The sequence below is a fragment of the Notamacropus eugenii genome, chromosome 3, assembly GCF_028372415.1.
Source record: "Notamacropus eugenii isolate mMacEug1 chromosome 3, mMacEug1.pri_v2, whole genome shotgun sequence".
In the NCBI taxonomy this organism is placed as follows: Eukaryota; Metazoa; Chordata; class Mammalia; order Diprotodontia; family Macropodidae; genus Notamacropus; species Notamacropus eugenii.
In genome coordinates this window covers 400,330,751-400,350,158 of record NC_092874.1, presented here as the reverse complement: position 1 = coordinate 400,350,158, position 19,408 = coordinate 400,330,751, and the positions used below count along the sequence as shown (strand labels likewise).

At 40.7% G+C, this 19,408-nt stretch overlaps 1 long non-coding RNA gene and 1 pseudogene across 1 annotated transcript; both read right to left on the bottom strand.

The window, feature by feature from the left end:
• Positions 1–1,252: 1,252 nt before the first annotated feature.
• Positions 1,253–4,457, bottom strand: LOC140531710 (uncharacterized). The gene is made up of 2 exons (XR_011976407.1): positions 4,392–4,457; positions 1,253–2,056 (listed from the first exon to the last, which is right to left on the bottom strand). It is a non-coding gene; the product is annotated as an uncharacterized lncRNA (long non-coding RNA).
• A 1,280-nt stretch (positions 4,458–5,737) lies between these two features.
• Positions 5,738–6,625, bottom strand: LOC140532243 (protein RER1 pseudogene; annotated as a pseudogene).
• Between the last annotated feature and the right edge of the window lie 12,783 nt (positions 6,626–19,408).

Here is a 19,408-nt window from a genome sequence, read left to right as displayed (position 1 = left end):
GTCTCTTTCCCCCCATAAATACTTTTAAAGGAATTTTCTCAGTTGATAAGATGCTGTACCCAGGATGTTGAAGTTTCCTCCATCATTAACATAAGAAGAGTCCCAATATTCAAAATAGTGCTGTGGAATGTTCTCCTCTTGTCTTTGGTGTTGTGGATTTTATCCAAAGTACAAGGAAGGAGATGTTAGCCTTTAGATATGCTGATAAGCAGGTGCCCACATCCTGTTAAATATTAATCAACATTTCCAAGACTTTCCCCTCTAATCTACATGTTTTCAATTCATCCCTTACACAGTTTTCATGGAGGAGGTAAAACTTGAGCTTGGACTATCATTGGTGGCTCACAAAGAGCACAAAGGGCAGACTACCCATGCTGACAATGAGACAAACTTAGAGGAGGGAAGGAGCCCAGAATAATGCCACCTCCTGTTTTTATAGTGTGAGGGCATTCTGAAGTACTTCTGATGGGGTACAGGCCCTAGAAACCCCTTTGAACTATCCTTGAATCTTCTCACTTGATCTGGTGTTCCTCTGAGACCATAAGCTTTTCATTATCACTATGTCCAAATCTCTGTCACCTCTGGATTGCTTCTGGCTGCTTTCTACCCTTGATTCTATCAAAATCCTATTCTCTTGGTTCCAGGCATCTGATCTCTAGTCATCCCAGCTACCGGCCACTCCTATCAAGACCCTCTAGTCACTCTCTGCTAAACCTAAATCCCTCCCACAGTCTTTCTGTATATAAGATCCACCTTGCCTCCCTAAAAGTGCTCAGATTCAATCAGCCCTCATCACAAGGGCTCAGTTTCTATCTAGCCTGCTTAGTGTTACAAATGCTCAGATTCCTTAAGAGTCTATCCAATATGGTGAATCTTTAATAAGCTTTTTTGTTTTTCTTTGGTTTGAAAGAAGGCTTGGGTCAAATTCATTTGGGCAGGACCCTTGTGTCACTATTTTGGGGTCCCAGAACCCCTAAATCTCAGCACTTCCTCTTGGATTATCTCATGTTAATGCTCAAAAATATCTTGAGTGGTAGGACAAAAGAGCCTTCTTTAACCTCATTTGAAAGATGAGGAAATTGAGTTCAAGAGAATCAAATTGACTTGGCCACAGCTAACTGCTAACCAACCACCTAGCTAGGATTTAGAAGATTCTACTTTTAAAGGCAGTCTCTTTTGACTCCTTGTCAATCGCTCTTTGTTCTATATTATATTGCCTCTCCAAGACCTAAGGACAAAAGTCAGAGGGAAATCACTTGCTAACAGAGATTTATTAAATCACTGGGACTAAGAAAACTGAAAAGGCATAATGGTTTCTGTTGCCTTAGGGACAATGGGTGTACTTGGACATAGTTGCTTACTGAAGGAAGGGATAGGAACAAGGTCAATGTGAAAAAAGTTGCAAGCTTGTTTACCCTCTTTTGAAGATTTGGTTAAGTCTGAGTGGCAGTCAGGATCCTTACATGGTGGAGCTTTGAAAGGTTTCACTGAAGGTTTTCTGATTGGCCAGTAATTTATGGGGAAGAAGTGGGTTAGATTATCATACTTGCTTGAGAAAGACTTCCGTTGAGTTGGAGGGCTTTGGATGATTACAACCTTAGTTGCCTCAGGAACAAGAGAGAGTTTTGAAGGAGATTGGGTATTTGAGCACTCTGAAATGGGGACAAGGTCCAAATGGTAGGAGACTGGAATTTCACTAATATTTGACCTGGTTGTAGGCAGGTCAGGTGTATGGGCATTCTTCATGGAGTCATGAGTGCTCTTGGGCAAGAAAGGTCTTGATGGTGTAGCTTTGGAATGTGAATGTGTCAGGTAAGACTGGAATGTTTGAAAAGGAATTCTGCTAGTTTTGTGTTTTGTTCTATCTTGAGGTAAATGTTTCCAGAAAACATTCTTGGGGTTCATTGGCAACATTATCTTAGGATGCAGTTGCTGACTTGGAGGCACTGTTAACTAGAAGCTGTCTGTGAAAGTAAGGCAGAAGCTGTCCTCTGCTGGTTAAGGATGGTTTTACCCTCCACGGAGATTGGTGGTGACCTCTAATTCCATACTGGTCCTGTTTCAGAGGAACAATTCATGAGATTTTAGTTGAGATCATCAAAAATATTGCAAAACAAAAATGTTTTTGGCTAAAGGTTGTCTTTGTCTTCCTCTTTATCAGTCAGTCAGTCAAAAAGCATTTACTAAGTGCTTACTATATGCAAAGAACCTTACTGAGTACTGGAGATATAAAGAAAGGTAGGAAAATGGTCCCGTGCCCGGAAGTAATCCACATTTTAATGGGGGAGATCAGTCCTCTGAATTCAGTGCATTTAACCCACTCCTAGCCTAGTGATGGAACTGGGATGTGTGTGTGTGTATGTGTGTGTGTGATGTAAGAGGGTCAAATACCTGCCCCATGGCAAAGTTAAGAACATTTATTAAGCATTTTTTATTGTGTGTGCAGAGCAATGCATTAAGTGCTTGCTGAGGAGATATTATTAATGAAGATGAAAGATGCCTTCACGGAGCTCAAAATCTAATGGATTGCACAAACCAGAAAAGAGGATAGTAAGTAACTCCTTAAATGCTCTTTCTCAGACTTTACCCTCTGTGATCTGTGTGCATCATTTGACACTGTTGACCACACTGAACTTCTGTCTATCACTGCTTTTTATTAGTTCTCATTACACCTACCCTTCCCTTCTCTCTTTTCTTCATTGGTACATTGTCTTCCTACCTCCAAGAGAGAACTTTGTGAATTGGTCATGGGTTGGATTACCACATCCATGAGGATGATTCTCAAATCTAAAGATGTAACTCCTTTCTCCCTCTCCTTCCTTCCTCCCTCATTCCCTTCCTTCCTTCCCTCCTCCCTCCCTCCCTCCCTCCCTCCCTCCCTCCCTCCCTTCCTTCCTTCCTTCCTTCCTTCCTTCCTTCCTTCCTTCCTTCCTTCCTTCCTCCCTTCCTTCCTTCCTTCCTCCCTTCCTCCCTTCCTCCCTCCCTCCCTCCCTCCCTCCCTTCCTTCCTTCCTTCCTTCCTTCCTTCCTTCCTTCCTTCCTTCCTTCCTTCCTCCCTCCCTTCCTCCCTCCCTCCCTCCTTCCCTTCCTTCCATCTGGAAGGGACCTTACAGGTCATGTAGCCCAATACTTTCATTTTACAGATGGGGACAGTGAGGCTCAGAAGTGATGTGATTCCCCCAGGCCACACCTAATAAGTGTCTAAAACAGGATTTGAACCCATCTTTTTTCTCCATTTCAGCTGTCTCTCCACTGTACCAGGCTGTCTCTCATCTCCTTACAGCCTTTGTTTATTGCAAGATTACCTATCAGAAGATGTACCTATTTTGTTTGTGAAATCTCCTGCCATTCAGGAGACAGCTAGGTGGTGCAGTGGATAGAGTCCTGGCCTTAAAATCAGGAAGACTCATCTTCCTGACTTCAAATCCAGTCTCAGACGATTAACCAACTCTGGAGGAGAGAGTGAGGATGATGGCTTTACTTAAATCTGATTCATTCACAAGTCAATATATCACCCTCATGATGTCATTGGTCCTCTTCAAGAAGGAAGGAAGACCAACCATAGACATTTACTAGCTGTGTGACCCGGGGCAGGTCACTTAACCTTACTTACCTCAGTTTCCTCATCTGTAAAATGAGCTGGAGAAGGAAACAGCAAACCACTCCTGTGTTATTGCCAAGAAAACCCCAAATGGGGCCATGAAGAGTTGGACACAACTGAAACAACTGAAGAACAACAAGGCTAGGATGATATTTATAGTCTTGGTGCCTGAACAGAGAAGAAACAAGAGACAAGCTCTCTCCCAGCATTGCCCTGTAGGCTTTCTTCAGTCTCAGCCATAAGTTCCCTGTAAAAACATCACCTCAGGGAAGTTCATCTTCTGAGCTCACAACTCTGCTTTTATCCCTTTTCCCATGTAGTGGTAGCAGCTATTTCTTCTATCTCACTAGACATTTAGTTTCATGAACTCATCCTTCATTCATACTAAAGTGTTAGGGACTTAATATTTTACCTATATCAGAAGTATTTACGTTTTTTTAAATATGAAAAGGGCACTATTTAAGCTTTAAAGAATTCAGATCCAAGGGGTAAAATTCCAGGTACTTTTGGATCTTAGTGGGGAACAGACTTTGATGAAGGAGGGGCCTCCCTCCAGTCTCTTTAAAGACCACATTTAGGCACTGCATCTCCTGTGCCTTTGTATGGTCCTAGTCTGTTTAAGGCCAAGGAGATCTGACTTCCCATGTATGAACCGAAGTTCATACTAAGATGACCACAACTACCCCAGGGTCTCTGAGCAGGCCCAATAAGTAGAAATGAAATACTTCAAGGGATAGACATCATTCTTTTCCTCATTGTCCTTCATCGCTATCCCAATACAAGAGTATCACCTTATTCTGATTTCTGCTTAATTTGATTAGCCCATAAGCTAATTTGCCCAATATGGGGTGGTGATGGAGGAGCCTCCTCTTTCAGTGGAGAGCACCCACTGTGACATCAGTCAGAGGATATTCACACTCTCTCCTATTGGTCAAGGGGCCTTCAAGGTGTTATTGTGCTGAAATTGTCAAGTCACCATGTGTAGAGTCATTTTATAAAGTCATGTGACTGTTTGAACAGCTAAGTCAAACCTTTATCTGCTAGACTACCAAGCAGTCTCCTTCAGGAAGCAACATGATTATTTCAGAACTGTTTCTTTTCTTCAAAACATGTTTGGAGCTCCTCTTTGGGAATTATAGTCATAGTCAGTTTACGAGCACATGGTCTTGTTACTTGATAATTACATCTTGTTTTTGACCCCCAAACACATTCTCTAGCTTGATTACTCCCATCCTATTCACTGGATTTGGCTCAAAATTATTTTTGACCATTTTCAAAAATTATATCCACCCTCAAAAGATGAATATTTGCTACCATCCTCCAAGAAAATGTCCTATGGGTCAAATTATTTCACATCTCTGGGCTTCTCTACTTTCTGCTCAAAATTTTTGACTAAATGGCTTGGAAGGTATCTTCCAGTCTGAGCATTTATATTCTATTTGCCTGGGTCAAGTTAGACTGGGCTCTCTACTTTGGATAGGAAGAAAGGGAAAGAGAGGTTGGGAGCTTTGTAGCTTCCCAATGGTTGGAACGGCAGGAATGTGGTTGTGTTGGAGACGAACTCAGAAACAAGAGATTATGGGATGCAACACATCTTCCTGTCCTCCAATTAGCTGATCACATATGTGTTCTGTTAGGGTTACACCAGGGTCCCTCAAGAGGCTGGGGCCTCTGTTTTGGAGACTATTGTTTTGCACTATGTTTCCTCTCTATTCAGTGATCTCCAAACTTTGGATCACACATAGCATGTGTACCTCAAAAAACTTGTATTCATTTGTAAATCACATATATGTCCCACTAGATGTATTATATACTTTATAAAACATGAACAAAGTAACACACTAAAAGGATGGGACAAATATTTTTAATTGTCTTTATTAATGGGGAATACCTTTTTAAAAAAATGGAGGATGGGATGTTGTGTGGGAGACATGGCAAGAAAACCTTGACTGAACTAGAGTCTACGTGAAAGAGAATAAGGTTGCCCCTTGGGAGAGGGCAAAGACTATGGCAACCTCTGCAAAAAACTTTCCTAGTTCTTTTTTTTACCAACTATTATATATAAAAAAGCATTGTTACAATGGTTCGAAACAGTTTTTCTCAGATTATGAGGCAATAGGGTCAATTCAGATTCTAACTAGCAAATGTCTTTCTTCTCTTTGTACTTTCTTTTCCCATGTGTGAATGGCATATATTCATGTTTTATCTTATGCTTTATTTGCCCCTTCATGATGATACAGAAAAGCATGGTGAAGTATATCACAAGGATCAGCCAAAACACTGGGACATTGAAATTGTCAAAAAATATATAGATCGTAGTGATAGTATAGTGTAGTGATAGTATAGACCAGAGTGATAAGAATGCCCTTAATAGCAGAGTGCCAAAATTTAAATCTGGAAGCCTCTGAATGAAAGGACGAAATTCCTCATTTTGTTTTGTTGGTAAGGAAGGGCCTTTATCTGAGTCTTCCATGAAGGAGGGACCTACGTTTGGTGAAAAAAAAATCAAAGAAAAGATTGGGGTAGTAGATTCCCAAGGCATATCTCACCACGTACCAACCCTGTAATAGATCAACTCTAATCATGTAGATGAAACTTCGTCCCAAAGTTACAACCCATCACACAGTTGTATAAGAAGTCTAACAAGGACTGGTAAATCTGCCCAAGTCTTGTGAAAAATCTAAACACCATAGAAGGCTTCCCATGAACAGAATCTCATTTGGACCTTCTATGGCTCACTGAGCCAAGGTGGCCAGCCCATGACTCTCCTCAGTATCTCAGGGTCACAGAAGGAGGATGAGGATGAGGAGTATTCTCTGGTTATTCCTTAATATTCATACCTTATTTCTGATATTATCTCCATTTATCTTTCATATTATTTCAGTTGTACATTGTTTTTTGCTGGCTGTGTCCTCCATTAGACTGTGATTTCCTAGAGAACAAAGAATGTTTTGTTTCTTTTTCCCTTTCTTTGTATCCCCAGTACTCAATAACTACCTGTAGGAAGATGTTGTTGCTCAGTCATTTTCCAGTCATGTCCAACTCTTTGTGACCCCATCTGGGGTTTTCTTGACAAAGATATTGGAATGATTTGCCATTTCCTTCTCCAGCTCATTTTACAGATGAGGAAACTGAGGCAAACAGAGTTGGTGATTTGCCTATCAAATAAGTGTCTGAGGGCAGATTTGAGTTCAAGATGAGTCTTCATGGTTCCAGGCCTAGTATTGTATTAGATTTTGTCATTGTTTGGTCGTGTCTGACTCTTTATGACCTCCTGGGTTCTTGTCAGAGATACCAGAGTGATTTGCTATTTCCTTTCTCTAGTGAATTAAGACAAACAGGGGCTAATTGACTTGCCCAAGTCCTTGAACTTAGGTCTTCCTGACTCCAGGTCCATATTCTATCCTCTGTGCCCACCAAGCTGCACCTAGCTTGGCAAATAGTAGGTGCTTAATAAATGCTTGTTGACTTGTCAACTAAGTCAGGTTTCAGTAATGGTGTCTCAAGGCTTGGAACCCATCAGAAGGGAGGAGGAAGCATGTGCCCTCCCCCAGGTTGGCAGCTTGGGACAAAATCCTATTAGCACCAGTGTAGTTATGATTCTAGAAAGGATAGTAGAATTTGAGGGTGAGGACCTTTGTATAATTCCTACCTCTGCAATGGCGACACTGGATACATTATTTAACCTCTCTGAGATCCAATTTCCTCATTTGTAAAATAAAAAGGTTAGACTAGATGGTCTCTAAGGTATCCTTCAAGGCTCTGAAATTTTTGATGAGAGATTCTTCTATTGTTAGGTTTCTCCTATCTAAGTAAAGACCCTTGTGCCCTGCAGCTAGAAAGAGCTTGCCTTCTAGAAGTCACACAAAGTTAACTGCTAAATAGTGAGTGGCATAAATATTTTAGCATTTGGGGACTCACAATAACTTTGATTATTAACCTATCCTGCTGAGGAGTACATACTTTAGATCTGCAGATCAGAGACTGAGAAGCCCTTTGATGGTTTTTACTTTAGTGTGAGAAATAGCTAGATTAGCTGGGAAGCTTTAGCCAGAAGACACAGAGACAAACCATGCCTGGTTTTAAGGGGAAGATGCTTGGCAGCTCCAACTTAGAGACAATTTTGAGCAACATTCTGTGACTTGGTTACTTCTGTCACATTGTGATTGAGTGGAACCCTGGGGATTCCCATGGGAGTCACTGTATGTATTTCAAAAGGGGCAAAATCTGTTAGGGGTTGTGGGATGCCACATAGGCTAGTAGCACAGAAGACCATCTGACTGAGATTGTCATTGCACTGAGAGATCACAGTTCAAGGATGACTGAGCCCCACAAAGTCTGGCAGAAGATCAACCACAAATCGATGCTTGGAGATGACAGCTGTTATGAAAAGAAAGCATACCCAATCTATGTCACTGCCCTGGGGCACAGTTCCATTCACCTCATACTAGTTATGGCTTTCTTGGCAGCTAAACCATGATAGGTGGGAAAGAAACTCTTATTTTAAAATACTCCCAGCCTACTCGGTGCCCTGTGGTGCCTCTAAGAAGAATCTTTTTGTATTACTGTTTATCCTGTAGCTTTGCAAATGTAGTATAACAGTTCAGAGTATAATTCTCACATAGGGTGGGGAGAATTGGGGAGGAAGAAACAGAGGTGCCCCTCCCCAGAACAGCTCCCTTCTCCCTTTCTCCTTGCCTTCCTCTGTTGAAAGGTCTCTAAAGAACTCTTATACTTGTCATGATGTGTCTGCCACTGTCACTACTTCTCACTTTTTTGACGATATGGATAAATCATTCATTGCACTGACAAACATTTGTCGAGCAGTTACTGTGTATTAGGTACTGTGGGAAATATAGGCAGCTAAGCCAAGTATAGTGCCACTGAACTTGGATTCAGGAAGGTCTGAGTTCAAATCTGAGCTCATACTAGCTGTGTGATCCTGGGTAAGTCACTTAACCCATCTCTGTCTCAGTTTTTTCATCTGTTAAATGGGAATAATAATGACACCTACCTCCTAGGGTTGTGAAGATCAGATGATATAACCTAAGTGCCTAGAAAATCTTATAGTGCTATGGAAATGCTCACTATTATTATTATATGAAGAAATATAATAGAGGACCCCTTGTCTCAAGAAACTTAGCCTAGTTGAGGAGGTAAAACTAACAGTTGCGAGTAATGAGTTCACAAGTGTACACACACATTTTCACATAGTGTGAATATGTATACATACATATATGGGCACACATTATATACATATATAGATAATATATACACTGCATAATGTATACAGATGCATATAAACATGTCTATATACACATATGGGTATGTATACATGTATCTATGTAGCATCTTGTTTTATTTTTGAGAGTTTGAAATCAATAAATCAATGAAAATTCATTAGTGCTTAAGATGTATCAAGAACCTCACTAAGGACTGCAAAAATGACTCCTGCCTTCAGGAACATGCATCCCGATGGCTTCAGGGGACCAATGAGTCTAAAAACTGTATATCAAAGGATTTAGAAGAGTGAGACATAAATAAATGCTAATTACTCAAAAATTCTATATATATAAAATTTTTGATAGATAAAGGTAGGTAGGTAGATCAATAGAATGTTATTATCCCCATTTTAAGGATAAGAAAACCGAGACTGGCCTAAAGTTGTACAATGACAGAGCTTCCACTTGAACCCAGAACTTCAGGCTCCAAATTTAGCACTCTGCCTTGCATTGCTAATGATTTATTTTGTATTGATCATTACTCAGTAAAAGGATTGCTCTGAGAATTCCATAATTCTTGATTGTGGGCTGGATTGGCCAATGAGGGCTTCTTGGAAGAGGATGAGCTTCACTTTGAAAGACAGATAGGAATTGAAATAGCCCAGGCAGAGGAAGCCCAGAGCAGCTCGGGAGCCCTGTGGGAATGTTGAGGGTGAGGGTGAACTGAGGGCTGAGAAAAGGGGAGAATCATATCCTCATTCTTGGCATACTGGTGTTGGTATTAATTATTGCAATCTGTGGGGAGCCCTCCCTTTTTGGCCAGGAATAAACAAGACTGGGAGAGAAGAGGAGTCTCTGGGACATGTTATTTTTATTCTGAGTACGTTCTGTCGGGACCAGGGTAAAAATGGCCCTCCATCTGGCCCACCCCTCTGCCAAGAAGGAATGATTGATGCCTTTGTGGGGGAGGCTGGGACTGGGAACACAGTGGGGTGCCTCTAACAACAACTCAGTCCTTTCTCTTGGCTCTGAGCCTTCTGATGGAGGATCTAGGAGCGTTTTCTAGCTTAAGTACTGCATTTGAGTACAGAACTTTGTTCCTATGCATAAAAGTACCTCAGGAGTTATCTGCCAGCCAGGTGACACAAGGGCCTCTAGTTGGGTCAATGGATAGAGTGCCAGACCTGGAGTCAGGAAGACATGAGTTCAAATTCAGCCTCAGACACTCATTAGCTGTGTGACCCTGGATAAGTCACTTAAATCTGTCTCAGTTTCCTCATCTATAAAATGAGCTGGAGAAGAAAACGGCAAGCTACTCCAGTATCTTTGCCAAGAAATGGGGTCATGAAGAGTTGGATATGACTGAAATGAATGAACAACAACAACCCCTCCAAATTATGCACAGACACAGACACAGACACACACATACACACACACAATCAGTGGAGTGTCATTTTGTGTGAAATCTTCACATTGGTCAATTCTCAGAGTACAAATCTCATCTTGAACCCTTATCTTGGCCATGGATGCCTACAGCACCATTTTGCCCAGAGAAGTTAGTCAAGCAAGAAACCATGTGGTATAGTGGATGGACATCAAGAAAATGGGAGTTCAAGTCTTGTTCTTGCCTTAGAGTAATTGTATAACCCTAAACATATCTTTGTCTTTAACTTTTTGCATTTAATTTACGTTTATTGAAAACAGTATTGAACATCAACTAAAGCAGTTTAGTAAGCATTTACAATTAAATTAATGTAAATGAATAAGAAGGAATCATTTGCATAGCATCTACTCTGTGCCAGGCACTGTGCTAAGATCTTTACAAATATTCTCTCATTTGATTTTCACAACAACTCATAGAGGTAGTTACATTCTCCATTTTACAGTTGAGGAAACTGAAGCAGACAGAGTTAAATGACTTGCCCAGGATCATTACAGCTGCTAAGTGTCTGAGGTTAGATTTGAACCCACTTATATCCACTGAGTCATGTAGTTACCATCTCTGTATTCCCTAGCTAGAGGATGAGACCAGTCCTTGGACTGGCTTTCTAGAATGCATGGACCAAGAGGGAACTGTTTGGACGATACAGAGTCAAGGTGAAATATAAAATCACAGCAATTAAGTGACAGGAAGACTAACGAGCACGTTGTTACAACAGTCCAGATACTACTACTACTACTACTACCTACTACTACTACTATTGCTATTGCTGCTGCTACTACTACTACTACTACTGCTACTACTACTACTACTATAGCTACTGCTACTACTAATACTGCTACTGTGGCTGCTACTATTACTACTACTGCTACTACCAGCTAACATTTATATAATGCTTACCACGTGCCAGATTCTGTGGAAGTACTTTACAGTTACTATCTTATTTGATTGTCACTACAATCTTGGGATGTAGGTGCTATTGTGATGCCCATTTTATAGTTGAGGAAACTGAGTCAAACAGAGGTAGTAACTTGCTCAGAATCACACAGCTAGTAAGTGTCTGAGGCTAGATTTGAACTCAGATCTTCTTGACTGTAGGCCCAGTACTCTATCCATTTTGCCACTTAGTTGCCTCCTGCACCAGGGTTGTTAGAGTATCAGAGAAGGGAAGGGTGACATTTTCAAGAGATGTTGCACAGGATAAATCAACATGCCTTAGCAACTCATTGGATATTGAGGGTGAGGGAGAGAGAGTGAGAAATAGAGGAAGACACCTAGGTTTTGAGCCTGAGGGACCAGGAGGATAGTTGTGCCCCTGATGGTAATGGGCAATTTTGGAAGGCAGGTGGATTTGAGGGGAAAAACAATGAGTTTGGTTATAGACATGCTGAGTTTAAGATATTTATAGGACATCTAGTTTGAGATATCTCATAAACAGTTGGAGATGTAAGACAGGAGGTCAGAAAAGAGGTTAGGGCTAGATAAGGAGATTTGAGAATCAGCATAGAGGTGATAGGGGCAGCTAGGTGGTGCCATCGTGTACAGAGTGCTGGGCCTGATTTCAAATCTAGCCTCAGACACTTACTAGCTGTGTGACCTTGGACAAGTCACTTAACCTTCTTTGCCTCAGTTTTCTCATCTGGAAAATGAAATGGAGAAGGAAATAGCTCTAGTATCTTTGCTGAGAAAACCCCAGATGGGGTCACAAAGGGTTGGACAAGACTGAAACTACTGAATGACAACACAGACATGATAATTGAATCCATGGGAGCTGATGAGATCACCAAGAGAAAAAGTAGAAACAGTGAAGAGGAGCAAGCACTTTCTTGTCTCATCCAATCAGAAGCAGTTATAGAAGGTCCACCCATGATCCATTCTCTCAATGGTATATCCCTTGTACATCATCATGATTCTTTCTGAGGGAGCTCCTTAGTATCCTTCATGTGGAAAGATCTTGCTTGGCAGGTATCCCCCGCCCCTACACAAGCTATTATAGGTCACAGATCAAATGGACCTTAAACGTTATCTGGGCCAATGCTCTCATTGGAGGATGAGGAAAAAGCCCAGAAAATATGACTAACTTGCCCAAGTCCACACAGGTAGTAAGTAACAGGGCTGAGATTCAAACCCAGGTTCCCTGAACTTCAAATCCATTGAAGTCTATACCACATCACCTTTTAAGGTCTAAGCCTTTCCCAGGTTGCCAATTTTTCTATATCTGTGTAAACCTCTGGGAAATTGGGAAATGCATGACAGGAGTCAAAATTTAGTGGATCTGATTAGAACCTGTAGGATTTTGACTGGGATATTGACTATCCTGACCCCAGTAGGGAGGACAATGAGTCAAGGCATGTGGGTGTGACATTTAATCTTAGCTTTCCCTTAACTGTGGCTGAGGAGGCAGTAGGATGGTGTTTGAAGAAACAGACACTGCAGTGGGTGCTTTGAACCGAGGTGAACAAAAGGGTCCCGTTGATGAGTCTGGAGCTCTCCTCTGCTCTCCATTCTTCATTTTCAAAATCCCAAAGAGAGTATTTGTGAATAGAACAGACTGAAGTTTTGCTGTTGTTTCTCCTTGGGCTCAAAGAAAGAACATGAAAGGTTTAATTCATTTTCCCATTGCTTGTCACAGGCAGGCACCATCCACATGATTTTCTCTATTTCTTTAAGATTTTTCCTATGACTTTTGTCTCCTGTAAACTGTAAATGGGGCAGCTGGGTGGTGAAGGGATAAAGACTCAAATTCTCAGCTCAAATATTCGACCTCAGACATTTACTAGCTACATGACCCTGGACAAGTCACTAAACTCTCTTTGCCTCAGTCCCCTCATCTGTAAAATGAACTGGAGATCCTGCATCTTTGCCAAGAAAAACCCCAATGGGGTAACTTTTGCACAGTACCACAATCCCTCTTTCTTTTTAAGTTTGGGTAATGGCCTCTCCACATGGGTTGACTTCTGCTCAAGTCTCAGTCTGGGAGTGGGGAAAGATCATGTCAGAGCAGAGTTCATGGGACAGATTGAACCTTCCTCTTCACTGGGAAGGGAGAATTGTGGAGGAGTTCCAGCACAGAGACTATGAAGTGGAGAGGGCAGCATTGAGGACCTGCTGGTCTAATTAATCAGCTGGATAGGTTTGGAGGCAGGAGGCAATTTCAGAGCCAAGAGAAGACTGCTGAGAGGTGAGGGCCAAGGCCAGTAGTGAAATTCATGTTGAAGTTAGGGTAGGAGCATGAGTATAATTTGTCATACTCAGAAACTGCATAGATACACCCATATTTTTAGCCTCGATATCTATGGCTAATATCACTCTCCCAATTCTCTCAAGTCTTCATCAACTGGAGTCCCCTCTTGACAGTGTTGTCCTCATGGATTTTACAAGACAGTGAATTCAGTGGTTTTCTGGAGAATCATCTTATTCCATCTACTTCTGCTCTGTGATCTGCTTGACTTCTATTATATTTTGATGGCTCCATAATCAGAGGTGTTCTGGAGCCAGATCAGAATGATTCTCCAGAGCTGGTTGTGAAGTTTTTAGTGTGTTTATACTTTGGATATCAAGACCCGATTTATTGTTTTGTTGTCTAGACTTAAGAAAGTGGTGGAAAAAATGTTAATAATGCATATTAAACTTAAAAGTGTGGTGTGCATACATTTTTTTCCCTCTCAGAGCCAGTTGCTAAACATTTGGCAGCATACTACTTCCTATAAACCCAAGGGCCTCTGGGTGAGTGTGCCAAATAGGAATCTAATTCAAGAAATGATTATATCAACAATGGAAAAAACATAATTGAACCAAAGGCTACAAATAATGGAATGAAGGTATAATTATGTAATTACAGATCAAGAAGGCAATTATTTTTTCCAAAAGACAGGTCTTGTGTGAGAGAGAGCTGTTTTCCTTCACTAGATTATGCTAATGAGGAAGAGGTTCCCACTTTGACAGACACTTACCCCCACTCATTAAAAAGGAACACAAGAGTGTGTTTCAGTGACTGTTGAGTTTGCCAAGTTGAACAACTTAATAAGGTTCAAAGAAAAATGGAAACATTTCATAGATCAGTGAAGCAAATTCAAGAATTTAATTTAACAACCATTTATTGAGCAGCTACTGTGGGCCAGCCATTGTGCCAGATTTTGGTGATACAAAGACAAAAATAAATGGTCCCTGCCCTCAAGGGGTTTCCATTCTATTAAGGGGAAAATGCATGCACAGATAAGCAAAGGTAAAAATATGTAAAAAGTAAGTATGAGGCAATTTAGATGGAAAGGACATTAGTAAGGGAAGAGAAATCAGAAAAGACCCATGAGCTGATCCCTGAACGTAGATTCTAAGAGGCAAAGGTGAGGAGAAAAGAGCATTCATTCTAAGCATGGAAACAGCCTGTGGAAAGGTACAGATAGGAAATGGGAGGTTATGCAGAAGTAGGTCACTTTGGCTGGAACATAGGGTATATGTTTTTAGTCTATTTTTTCCCCTAAAGGCAATAGGGAACCATTGAAGTTTCTTGATCAGGGAATTGGCATGGTTAAACCTATGCTTTAGGAACATCACTGGTGTTACACACAGAGGAATGATTAGAGAGGAGAGATATTTGAGGCAGGGGACCAAGTGGGATGCTATTGCAATTTTCCAGTTAAGAGGTGATGAGGGTTTGGTTGAACCAGGATAATTGTGTGAATGGAAGAAAATGTTTTCTTTTTTCTTTTATTTATTTTCAGTGTTCTACAATCACTTCCATACAATCACTTCTATATAACTTAGATTTTTCCTCTCCTTCCCTCCACCTTCCCTCTCCTTCCCTGAAAAGGCATACAATTTTATATACGTTCTACACATACATTCCTATTAAATATATTTTGACCACAGTCATGTTGCAGAGAAGAATTAAAATGAATGGGAGAAATCATGAAACAAACCAAAATGTAATACAAAAGAAAATGATCTGTTACATTCTGTGATTGAATCACATTCTGTGATTCCCTTTCTCTGGATATGGAAGGCATTTTGCCTTAAAAGACCATTGGGAATTTTTTAAGTCCCTGCATTGCAATGAAGTTCTAAGTCTACCAGACTTAGATGTGGTTACTGCTGTGTACAAAGTTCTCCTGGTTCTGCTCCTTTCACTCAACATCAGCTCATATAAGTCTTTCCAGGCCTCTCTGAAGTCTTCCTGTTCATAATTTCTTATAGCACAATAGAATTCCATTACATTCATATACCATGATTCATTCAGCCATTCCCTAATTGATGGGTATCCCCTTGATTTCCAGTTTTTGGCCTCCACAAAGACTGCTGCTATAAATATTTTTGTACATGTGGGACCCTTTCCCATTTTTATGATCTGGAAGAGAATGTATTCAAAGGTTATTTATGTAGGAGAATTTTAAAAAGTTGTCAACTGATCTATGTATGAGATAAGGGAAATAAGAGTAGATGACTCTGAGGTTGGAAACTAGGCAGCTGGAAGGATTGGTTGGCCTTTGTGCTCAAAAAGGAGCAAGATAACATCACTGTGTCTGACTGTGGCTAATCAGACCAATATGTGCTCCAAAGGCTCTATCTGCAAGTTGGGCACACATAGTTCATAAGAATATTGGGAGTGAAGATGTCTCTAAAGTCCTACATCTCACGTTTATTTTGAGCTACTGCAATTCTGCTTCACTCATAGAACACAGCATCTTCTCTGATACAGGCGCGTCATGCTGCTTAGTCTTTTTCCAGGGTCTCCTATGTCAAGCAATTGATTCCAAAGTTCTTCAGAGAGACCTTGAGAGTGTCCTGGTACCACTTCTTCTGACTTCCATGGGGGCTTGCCTTTTGTAAGTTCTCCATAAAAATGGTGTCCTAGGCAAATGTACATTTGACATTCTTTTTTTAAAAAATAATTTATTCAATTTTAGTTTTCAACATTCATTTCCACAAGATTTTGAGTTCCAAATTTTCCCCCATCTCTCCTCTCCCCCCACTCCAAGACACTGTGCATTCTGATTACCCCTTCTCCCAATCTTCCCTCCCTTCTGTCACACCCCTCCCTTCCCTTATCCCCATCTTCTCTCTTTTTTTTTTTTGTAGGGCAAGATAGATTTCTATATCCCTTTGCCTGTATTTCTTATTTCCCAGTTGCATGCAAAAACAATTCTCAACATTCATTCCTAAAAGTTTGAGTTCCAACCTCTCTCCCTCCTTCCCTCCCTCCCTCCCTCCCATCCATCCCCACTGAGAAGGCAGGCAATTCAATATAGGTAATACATGTGTAGTTATGCAAAAGACTTGCATAATAGTCATGTTGTGAAAGACTAACTATATTTACCTCCATTCTATCCTGACTCCCATTTATTCTATTCTCTCTTTTGACCTTGTTCCTCCCCAAAAACACTTGCTTCTAATTACTCCCTCCTCCTATTTGCCCTCTCTTCTACCATCGCTCCCCACACTTATCCTCTTCTCCCCTACTTTCCTGTAGTGTAAGACAGATTCTCATACCAAAATGAGTATGCATGTTATTCCTTCCTTAAGCCAAATGTGATGAGAATAAGCTTCACATTTTCCCTCTCACCTCCAACCTTTTCTCCTCTATTGAAAAAGCTTTTTCTTGCCTCTTTTATGAGAGAGAATTTGCCTCATTCCATTTTTCTCTTTCTTCTCCCAATATATTCCTCTCTCACCCCTTAATTGTATTTTTTAGATATTATCCTTTCCTATTCAACTCACCTTATAACCTCTTTATATATATATATATATATATATATGTATGTATGCATGTATGTAGGTATGTAATCATATAATCTCTCCAACTACCCAAATACTGAGAAAAGTCTCAGAAGTTACAAATATTATCTTTCCATATAGGAATATGAACAGTTCAACTTTAGTAAGTATCTTATGATTTCTCTTTCCTGTTTACCTTTTCATGCTTCTTTTGATTCTTGTGTTTGAAAGTCAAATTTTCTATTCAGCTCTGGTCTTTTCATCAATAATGCTTGAAAGTTCCCTATTTCATTGAATGACCATTTTTTCCCCTGAAGTATTATACTCAGTTTTTCTGGGTAGGTGATTCTTGATTTTAATCCTAGTTCGTTTGATTTTTGGAATATCATATTCCAAGCCCACAAATCCCTTAATGTAGAAGCTGTAAGTCTTATATTATCCTGGTTGTATTTCCACAATACTCATAATATTCCTAGGAGTGTTTCTTTTCAGATCTCTTTCAGGAGGTGATCAGTGGATTCTTTCAATATTCATTTTGCCCTCTGGCTCTAGAATATCAGGGCAGTTTTCCTTGATAATTTCATGAAACATGATGTCTAAGCTCTTTTTTGATCATGGCTTTTCAGGTAGTCCCATAATTTTTAAATTGTCTCTCCTGGTTCTATTTTCCAGATCAGTTGTTTTTCCAATGAGATATTTCACATTGTCTTCTATTTTTTCATTCTTTTGGTTTTGTTTTGTAATTTCTTGGTTTCTCATAAAGTCATTAGCTTCCACCTGCTCCTTTCTAATTTTTAAGGAACTATTTTCTTCAGTGAGCTTTTGAAACTCCTTTTCCATTTGGCAAATTCTGCTTTTAAAGGCGTTCTTCTCCTCATTGGCTTTTTGGACTTCTTTTGTCATTTGGGTTAGTCTATTTTTCAAGGTGTTATTTTAGTCAGCATTTTTTTGGTCTCCTTTAGCATGCTGTTGACTCATGTTTCGTGATTTTCTTGCATTACTCTCACTTCTCTTCCCAACTGTTCCTTCACCTCTCTTACTTGATTTTCAAAATCCTTTTTGAGCTCTTCTCTGACTTGAGACCATTGCATACTTTTTTGGGGGTTTTGAATGTAGAAGCCTTGACTTTTATGTCTTCCTCTGATGGTTTGTTCTTCCTCATCCAAAAAGGATGGAAGAAAATACCTTTTCACCAAGAAGGTAACCTTCTGTAGTCTTATTTTTTTCCCCTTTTTTGGGCGTTTTCTCAGCCAGTTACTTGACTTTTGAGTCCTTTGTCAAATGGAGGGTATACTCTAGGGACCTGTGAGTCCTCAGTTCCTCCAAGGGGGCACGATCAAAGGAGAGGAGTTTATTCCTCTCCTGGCCTGTGCTCTGGTCTGGGAGCAACCACAAGCTTTTCTGCCCAGGATCTATGAGTAGGGTGCCCTCTCCACAGTCACCACTAGCTCCACCACACCAGCCAGCACTCCTCCTCACCCCAGGGCCGCCACTCAGAACTGAGACACAGATCAGCTGCTCAATTCCCCCAGGGTCGTTAGACACAGGGCTCCAAAAATTGACACTGCTGCCTCAGTGGCTACCACTACCCTGGGGCTGGGGCTAGGAGAGGACCCTGCTCCCTTCTTATCCAAGTGAAAAAGCTTTCCACTGACCTTTGAAGTTGTCTTTGGCATTTGTGGGTTGAGTAATCTGGGAACTGCAGCTGCTACCTGTCATTCTGCACCCTGCAACCTGCTCGAGTCCTATCTGAGCCATGCAGCATGGCCAAGGCTGGACCATGCTCCACTCCAGGCCTGGTGTGATAGATCTTTTCTGTTGGCCTTCCAGGTTGTCTTGGGCTGGTACTCTTTTTCACTTTGTTGTTTTGTAGCTTTTGCTGCCTTAGAATTTGTTCAGAGTCATTTTTTTACGGGTAATTTATGGGCTACAGGGGCAGAGCTAGAGAAGATCCATCCTTCTACTCTGTCATCTTGGCTCTGCCCCCTCAAATTGTCTACATTTGACATTCTAACAATGTCTGACATTCTAACAATGTGGCCAGCACATCAGAACTACCCGCTCTGTAGCAGAATTTGAATGTTTTGCAATTCAGCTCAAGAAAGGACCTCAATGTCCAGTACCTTGTCTTTCCAGATGCTCTTCAGATTCTTCCTAAGACAATTCAAATGGAAGTGATTCAGTTTTCTGGCATGGCACTGGTAACTGTCAAGGTTTCATAGACATATACCAATGATGTGAGCATAACAACTCTGAAGACCTTCAGTTTGGTAGACAGTCTAGTATTTCTTCAATCCCACACTTTTCTTCAGAACCTACCAAACACTGAAGTAGCTCTGGCAATGTATGCATCAATATTATCATATATGTGTTATATGTATATATCATATATATCATCATATATGTATCATTCTTTGAAAATTTACTGTCATGG